This window comes from Triticum dicoccoides, chromosome 4A (genome assembly GCF_002162155.2).
Source record: "Triticum dicoccoides isolate Atlit2015 ecotype Zavitan chromosome 4A, WEW_v2.0, whole genome shotgun sequence".
Classification (NCBI taxonomy): domain Eukaryota; kingdom Viridiplantae; phylum Streptophyta; class Magnoliopsida; order Poales; family Poaceae; genus Triticum; species Triticum dicoccoides.
The window spans coordinates 589,361,778-589,369,809 of record NC_041386.1 but is presented as its reverse complement, the minus strand read 5'-3'; the positions used below and the strand labels follow the sequence as shown (position 1 = coordinate 589,369,809).

General features: G+C 51.1%; 1 pseudogene; it reads right to left on the bottom strand.

Moving 5' to 3' along the window:
* Positions 1 to 4,670: 4,670 nt before the first annotated feature.
* Positions 4,671 to 5,573, bottom strand: LOC119289229 (annotated as a pseudogene).
* Between the last annotated feature and the right edge of the window lie 2,459 nt (positions 5,574 to 8,032).

Sequence of the window (8,032 nt, the reverse complement as noted above, 5' to 3'; positions counted from 1 at the left end):
GCTGGCTCAGGAGTTGGCTCGGGAGGTGGCTCAGGAGGTGCCCAATTATTTTCATTTGCCAACATATTATTCAATAAAATTTCAGCGTCATCCGGTGTTCTTTCCCTGAAAAGAGAACCAGCACAACTATCCAGGTAATCTCTGGAAGCATCAGTTAGTCCATTATAAAAGATATCAAATATTTTAGGTTTCTTAAGAGGATGATCAGGCAAAGCATTAAGTACTTTGAGAACCCTCCCCCAAGCTTGTGGGAGACTCTCTTCTTCAATTTGCACAAAATTGTATATTTCCCTCAAAGCAGCTTGTTTCTTATGAGCATGGAAATATTTAGCAGAGAAGTAATAAATCATATCCTGGGGACTTTGCACACAGGCAGGATCTAGAGAATTAAACCATTTCTTAGCATCACCCTTTAATGAGAACGGAAATATTTTGAGTATATAAAAGTGGCGCGATCTCAGATTATTAGTAAACAGGGCAGCTATTTCATCTAACTTACGAAGATGTGCCACAACAGTTTCAGATTCATAGCCATAAAAAGGATCAGATTCAACCAAAGTAATTATATCTGGATCAACAGTAATATCATAATAATCCTGATCAGGAACACAGATAGGTGAAGTAGCAAAAGCAGGGTCGGGTCTCATCCTACCTCTAAAAGATTCCTTACTCCACTTAATTAGTAACCTCTTACGTTCAGGTTTATCCGGACAAGCAAGAATAGCTTCATAAGATTCATTATTAAAAAGATAACCCTCAGGAATAACAGGCATAGGTTCATCATCACTAACATCATCGTGTTCAGGTTCACTAATTTCTCTTTCTCTAGACTTAGAAATTTTCTCATCTAGAAATTCACCAAGTGGCACAGTAGTATCAAGCATAGAAGTAGTTTCATCATAAGTATCATGCATAGCAGAAGTGGCATCATCAATAACATGCGACATATCAGAATTCATAGCAGTAGTAGGTTTAGGTGTCGCTAGCTTAATCATAACAGAAGGTGAATCAAGTGCAGAGCTAGATGGCAGTTCCTTACCTCCCCTCGTAGTTGAGGGATAAATTTTTGTCTTAGCGTCTTTCAAGTTCTTCATAGTGTCCATCAGATATAAATCCCAAGTGACTCAAAGAATAGAGCTATGTTCCTCGGCAATGGTGCCAGAAAAAGGTCTTGATAACCCACAAGTATAGGGGATCGCAACAGTTTTCGAGGGTAGAGTATTCAACCCAAATTTGTTGATTCAACACAAGGGGAGCCAAAGAATATTCTCAAGTATTAACAGCTGAGTTGTCAATTCAACCACACCTGGAAACTTAGTATCTACAGCAAAGTGTTTAGTAGCAAAGTAATATGATAGTGGTGATAACGGTAACAAAGTAAAGACAGCAAAAGTAATGTTTTTGGTATTTTTGTAGTGATTGTAACAGTAGCAGTGGAAAAGTAAATACGCGTAAACCAGTATATGGAAAACTTGTAGGCACCGGATCAATGATGGATAATTATGCCGGATGTGGTTCATCTTGTAACAGTCATAACATAGGGTGACACAGAACTAGCTCCAGTTCATCAATATAATGTAGGCATGTATTCTGTAAATAGTCATACATGCTTATGGAAAAGAACTTGCATGACATCTTTTGTCCTACCCTCCCGTGGCAGCGGGGTCCTATTGGAAACTAAGGGATATTAAGGCCTCCTTTTAATAGAGAACCGGAACAAAGCATTAACACATAGTGAATACATGAACTCCTCAAACTATGGTCATCACCGGGAGTGGTCCCGATTATTGTCACTTCGGGGTTGCCCGATCATAACACATAGTAGGTGACTATAGACTTGCAAGATAGGATCTAAAACTCACATATATTCATGAAAACATAATAGGTTCAGATCTGAAATCATGGCACTCGGGCCCTAGTGACAAGCATTAAGCATAGCAAAGTCATAGCAACATCAATCTCAGAACATAGTGGATACTAGGGATCAAACCCTAACAAAACTAACTCGATTACATGATAAATCTCATCCAACCCATCACCGTCCAGCAAGCCTATGATGCAGTTACTCACGCACATCGGTGATCATCATGAAATTGGTGATGGAGGATGGTTGATGATTACGACGACGACGAATCCCCCTCTCCGGAGCCCCGAACGGACTCCAGATCAGCCCTCCAGAGAGAGATTAGGGCTTGGCGGCGGCTCCGTATCGTAAAACACGATGAAACTTTCTCTCTGATTTTTTTCTCCTCGAAAGCCAATATATGGAGTTGGAGTTGGCGTCGGAGGGCCACCAGGGGGCCCACGAGCTGGGGGCGCGCCCAGGGGGAGGGGCGCGGCCCCCACCCTCGTGGACAGGGTGTGGGCCCCCTGGTCTTCATCTTTGGCGAGGATTTTTTATTATTTATTCTAAGATATTCCGTGGAGTTTCAGGTCATTCCGAGAACTTTTGTTTTCTGCACATAAAACAACACCATGGCAATTCTGCTGAAAACAGCGTCAGTCTGGGTTAGTTCCATTCAAATCATACAAGTTAGAGTCCAAAACAAGGGCAAAAGTGTTTGGAAAAGTAGATACGACGGAGACGTATCAGAGTGCATCTACATACCTTTGTAGATCGTCAGCGGAAGCATTCAAGAGAACGGGGTTGAGGGAGTCGTACTCGTCGTGATCCAAATCACCGAAGATCCTAGCGTCGAACGGACGGCACCTCCGCGTTCGACACACGTACGGGGCGGATGACGTCTCCCGCGCCTTGATCCAGCAAGGAGGAGGGAGAGGTTGAGGAAGATGGCTCCAGCAGCAGCACGACGGCGTGGTGGTGATGGAGAGGTAGTACTCCGGCAGGGCTTCGCCAAGCTCTGCGATGGAGGAGGAGGTGTTGGAGTGGGAGAGGGAGGCGCCAGGGGCATGCGTGCGACTGCCCTCCATCCCCCCCTCTATATATAGGGTCCCCAAGGGGGGCGCCGGCCCTAGGAGATGGGATCTCCTAGGGGGGCGGCGGCCAAGGGGGTGGAGTGCCCCCCAAGGCAAGTGGAGGCGCCCCCTTCCCTAGGGTTCCCAACCCTAGGCGCAGCGGGGGGGCCAAGGGGTAGCATGCTCAAGAGGTAGCACCACTCTGGCCGCCTGTTCGCGAGCAAAGCAAAGCCGCGGCGAGGTGTTTCGGCGCCGGGTCGGCAAAAGGCAAAGCAGAGGCATCGACTGAAGGGCTATTGCTTGCTCGACGCCGACTACTTCACCGACGCTCCACTGCACGGGGATTAAGTATTTCAGCGCCGTTTATCGGATGAGCTGAAAGCTCTTCCTCGGGATTGTGAATTCCACCCGAGAGTTCATCAGCTACTTCAAGTGCAAGAAGGATTGCACCCGCACACTTGGATTCACCTCACTTCAGAAGTGCACGACATCTACGAGGATGCTTGCATACAGAGCTCCCCGTGATATACTGGAAGACTATGGATGCATGGCCGAGTCCACCACCATTGAGTGTTTGTACAAGTTCTGCAGAATAGTGGTGGCAATGTTTGGACCATAATACTTGTGATCACCCAATGCTGAAGACCCTGCTCGGATCCTAGTATAGAATGCAACAAGATGATTTCCTGGGATTCTTGGAAGCATCGACTATATGCATTGGGCATCAAAAAACTGTCCATTTGCTTGGCAGGGGATGTACAGAGGTTCCAAAGGAGCTTGCAGTTTGGTACTTGAGGCGGTGGCCAAACAGGACCTCTAGATTTGGCAATCCTTCTTCGGTATGCCAGGAACTCACAATGACATCAACGTACTGCAGTGCTCGAATGTTTTTGCCAAGCTTGTTGAAGGTCATGCTCCTCCGGTGAAATTCAAGGTCAATGGGCGCCACTACAACAAGGGATACTACCTAGCAGATGGCATCTATCCGAGATGGTCCACATTTGTGAACGCTATTTCAAACCCTATGCCAGGAGGCAAGAACTCCTACTTTGCCAAGTGTCAGGAGGCTTGCAGGAAGAATATCAAGCGGGCGTTTGGTGTGCTCCAATCTCAATTTGTTGTTGTCTGGTACCCCGCTCTGACCTGGTTGAAAGATCAAATGTGGAAAGTCATGACTTGCCGTGTCATCTTGCACAACATGATCATTGAGAGCGAGAAGGAAGAGACAGTGTTTGACACTGAACCATATTACATGCAGGGTCCTCTTGCCAAAGTTGATCACCAGCTACCAGCACCCTGGTCTGCCTTACTCAATATGCGTCAGGAGATCCGAGACCCACATGTGCATCAAGAACTGCAGCATGATTTGGTGGAGCACCTATAGAGGCTCAAGGGCAACACCTAGCTCGACATGTGATGAAATATGAGTTTTTTTGTGTTCAAATTATGAGTTTGATTTGTTGAACTATTTGATTTGTATTGATTTCTGTGATGAACTATGTGATAAAAATTAATTTTTGTTCAATTTGTTCCAAACCACACCGAACATGGGCCAAAATTGGGCCGATTTCCGCCGAAAGTGGGCCAAAATCGGCGGCTGAGGGGGGCGAGCTTGGGGGTCGGCTGGAAACCCGAGCCCCCTACGCCGATTTTTCCGTCGGTTGGCCCCCAGCCGGCGCTATTTCAAGCCCCAGGGGGGAGAACGGCTAGAGATGCTCTAAGAAGTCATCGATCTCGATCGCCGGTGCATGAAACGAAAACAAAGAATTGATTTTGATTATCGATCAAACTCGCTCACCGCCACAGTAACGTACACACGTACGCATATGCATATCTACGTACAGTATATGCGTGATGAGCTCAGACATTGTAGCCACCGGCAGCGGCGGCGGCGGTGGGAGTGGCGGGGGAGGGGACAACCATGAAGATGATGGTGTCGCTCAGGAATGACTCAATGAGCGTGCGCTTGTCCTGGGGATTCCTGGGAAGAAACATGGCGTAGCTCTTCTTGACGGCGGACTCGAGGGCAGGGACAAACTTGTAGGCCTCGTATGCATCACCAGTTGTCTCCTTGATGGCCTTGCTGAAGGCAGAGTCGAAGACATTGGACCTGTCCTTTATCGGGGCAGCATCGGCAGTGGTGGCTGCAGTGCTGAAGGCGGCGTCGATCTGGTCGATGGCCTTGAGCTCGCCGGCAGGGATCGGCCCCTTGACTTCCTCACCGGAGTGGACCTTCAGGATGCCGACGATGATGCAGAGCGACTTGTCGAACATGGCCACGAAGGATTCATACTTGGCCTCCGGGGTAGCACCCTGGGCTTTGTGTGAGGCCCACGCCAGAGTGAAGCCGACCCTGGAGTTGAAAATGGCTTTGGTGCTGGACGTGTCGGTGACCCCCTCAAGAGACCAGCTGCCGAAGATCTGCACGAAGGTGTTCACGAATATCTTGCCCTTGTCCATTGGAGGGGCTGCGGCTGTGGCCGCCACGGCCGCCTTGAAGGCGTTGTTGGCCTTCTCAGCTAGCTTCTGCTCCTCAGTCGTGGCCTTGGGCTGTGGCCGGCTGGGGCGTAGCCAGCTTCGGCAGCATACGAGACGGCTGGCCCCGCCATGAGGGCGACGGCCACCAAGAGCGCCACCGTACACTGCTGCACTGCCATTGCTGCTTCTCTTGTCTTGCGTTGGTTGGTTTGCACACTACGTAGGAGGAGAGATTGTGGTGCGGTGTGAGGATGAAGGAGCTTAATTAGCTCTATATATACATCGACCCGCACGTTGACAGGCCCGGAGAGATTACCGCGCCCAAATTAGCAATCCCCTCCTCTCCTCTCCTTTTTTTAGCCAAACTCATTATCCCCGTGAGCTCTTCATGCCACAAACCAATAATAATAGCATCGATTAGATCCCTAACTACTGTTTAACCTCGTGGGGTGGGTAATAATAGAAGTAATAAAAAATCAACAACGTGCGAAGATGTGATTGGACATAAGGGAAGGGAGGGGCCCACCCCTTAAAAATCAGGGGCATAGTTACTTAGTTAGGATGTTTATGTATTCTCTTCGTAGGAGCCCGTCAATGTAGCATTTTCGGGGTAATAACCTTCCAGTCCGAGCTGTATAGGATCCTCTCCCCTGTACCAATCCTCCAAATATATCCACGCTTGAAGGATGAAAAAGCAAACATGATGTTGTGGCCACGTGAATGATGATCCTTTCTTAAGGGTAGATTGTAAGAGATCATAGTTAGGGAAGTACTTGGCTTTTAAAATTCTTGCGTGGAACAAATCAGGGTTAGGTATGAATCTCGATCATTGCTTGGCAAGCATCGCAAGGCTAAAAGAATATATAAATCTCTAAAGTCCTTACCCCCTTCACTTTTAGGAAAGAGAATTGTCCACCATGCGAGCCAATCCATCTTTTTATTATCCTCCTCATCTCGCCACCCAAACTGAGCAATAATGTCATTAATTTCTTTGCAAATTCCTTTAGGCAAATAAAATACAAAGATGGCGAACACAGTTATAGCTTGAGTTGTGGCCTTTAGAGCATCTCCAGCTGCACCCCAACAGGCCTCCCAAGGCCATTTTTTAGCGCCGACGCCCAAAAATCGGCCCAGTCGCGCCCACAGGAGCCCAATTTTCGACGGTTAGGGCCAAAACTAGCGCCGACGAACCCAGGCCAAACTCGGCGCGCTGGGGGGCACCCGGCGGCCCCGTACAATCTTTTTTGGTGCGAAAGAACGGCGGGCCCGCCGAGTCAGCGACCCCCGCGCCTCGTCGTCCTCATCGCCTCGGTTTCCATGGGGAATCAATGCCAAGGCTGCCACCGGTCAGCCTTCCATTGATTCCTCACGGGCGGCGCGGTGAGGCAACGCGCCCTCTCTCGTCACGCGTACACATGCCACCCCCCGGCCGCTATATAAGCCGCCCCTGCCTCTCCGCTGAATGCACCCTACCCGAAACCCCCCTCTCTCCCCGTGCACTCACAGCCGTCGCCGCCAAACTCTCTTTCCCTCTCTCCCGGTGCACGCACAGACGATGGGCGAAAGGTGCCCCGGCGAGGGGCAGCGGCCAATGGCTTCAGCCGCCGCTCTCTACACGAGTGGGAAGCCCATCTCCTCCATGAAGCGAACTACCCGGCGCCTCCCGACATGCGTGCGCCGGGGCGGTGGAGGCTCAGCGCCGGGGGCGTCCCCGTCCCCCCGCTGCCCGACGTCGAGCACCCCCACTACTTCCAGGCCGAGATCGACCGTGTGCGGGCGTCTCTATCGGAGGAGGAGCGAGCCCTTCCGGAGTACGACGCCGGCAACCACGAGGCGTGGGCAGGTGAGGGGGCGCAACAACAGTGACGGCCGCCGCCTGCGGTGGGGCGCCCCCGGTGGGGCGCCCCCGGCCGCACGCTACACGCCGTCCTCGAGTACCTCGAGGGAGGCAACGATCTGCCGCTGACGTACCAGGCCGCCCCGGTCCCCCGCCAAAGTTGCGGTTCATGGAAGCCGAGGAGGATGCTGGGCGGGTCCTCCTCCTCCTGTTCCTCCTCCCGCTCCTCCGGATCGCCATCAACGAGGGCGGCGACGGTTCCTCGGGTCCAGCCTCCCGCCTCATAAGGCCGAAGACGGAGCCGGCGCTTGGCCCCGTGAAGTGCGAGCACAACGACGAGGCCGCCTTCGACGACGAGGCCGCCATGAAGTGGGCGCGGGAGGACTGGGCGCGGACGGAGATGGAGTGCCAGCGCCGCGTCCTGGAGGAGATCGCCGCTCGGTGTCGTGGCCGCGACGAGGGAGGCGTCGTCGTTCTCGATGACAGCGACAATGAGGTGCTGCCGCCGGCCAAACCAGTCCACCATGGGGACCCTAGGTAGGGGTCCAGTAGGGACGGCCGCGTGAAGGAGGAGAAGGACGACGATGGCGGCGGCGACTTCGACGTGTTCAGCGAGTTCTTCGGCCTGTCGGCGCGGCGTTCTTCTTCTTCTTTTTAGTAGACTTATTATTATGTTTCTATATGTAAAAAAACTGTGAACCACCTAAATATCGCCTAATGTATGCCGTGTTTGCCGAAATTTTCCCAATCATGTTTTTTTTAAAAGAGCGTCTAGGGAAGACCTGGGGGCGGCGGCTGGGA